This window comes from Chrysochloris asiatica, unplaced genomic scaffold (assembly GCF_000296735.1).
Source record: "Chrysochloris asiatica unplaced genomic scaffold, ChrAsi1.0 scaffold00007, whole genome shotgun sequence".
Lineage (NCBI taxonomy): Eukaryota > Metazoa > Chordata > Mammalia > Afrosoricida > Chrysochloridae > Chrysochloris > Chrysochloris asiatica.
Genome location: NW_006408525.1, coordinates 23,353,919 through 23,354,915, shown reverse-complemented (window position 1 = coordinate 23,354,915; position 997 = coordinate 23,353,919).

The window sequence follows — 997 nt, the reverse complement described above, 5'->3', positions numbered from 1 at the left end:
ACATCTTGAAGTACAATGCTATCTGTGATAGGATAATATCCAAAAGGCATATGAGGAAGACCAGTTAATGCAACTATTATTCAGATTTATGCACTAATCACTTAAGCCAGTGATGATGAAATTGAAGAATTCTACCAACTTCTGTCTGGTATTGATCAAACATGCAATCAAGACACATTGATAATTACCGGTAATTAGAATGCAAACTTGGGAAACAAAGAGGAAGGATCAGTTTTTGGAAAACATGACCTTGGTGATAGAAATTATGCTGGAGATCGCATGATAAAATTTTGGAAGAATAATGACTTCTTCATTGCAAATACCTTTTTTAAACAACAAAAGAGATGGCTATACACATGGACCTCACCAGATGGAATACACAGAAATCAAATTGACTACATCTGTGGAAACAGATGGTGGGAAAGCTCCATATCATTAGCCAAAACAAGGCCCAGGAAGACTGTGGAACAGACCATCAATTGCTTTTATGCAAATTCAGGCTGAAGCTGAAAAAAAATGAAAACAAGTCCAGGAGAGCCAAAATATGATCTTGAACATATCCTACTTGAATTTATAAACCATCTCAAGAACAGATTTGATGCCTTAGACACAGAAGACCAAAGACCAGAAAAGTTGTGGGATGACATCAAGAACATCATACAAAAAAAAAGTAAATTTTAACAAATAAATATCTTGGTGGAAACCAATGGCCTATCAGGATAATACACACACACACACAAAAGAACATCATACAGGAAGAAAGCAAAAGGTCATTTAGAAGACAAGAAAGAAGGAAAAAACAAAAATGGATGTCAGAAAACACTGAAACTTGCTCTCCAGCATAGAAATGCTAAAGCAAATGGGAGAAATGAGGAGTTAAAAGAGCTGAATAGAAATTTCAACAGGCAGTTCGAGAAGATAAGGGCAAATATTATAATGAAACATGCAAAGGTCTAGAGTTAGAAAACAAAAGGAAGAACACACTCAACATTTCTCA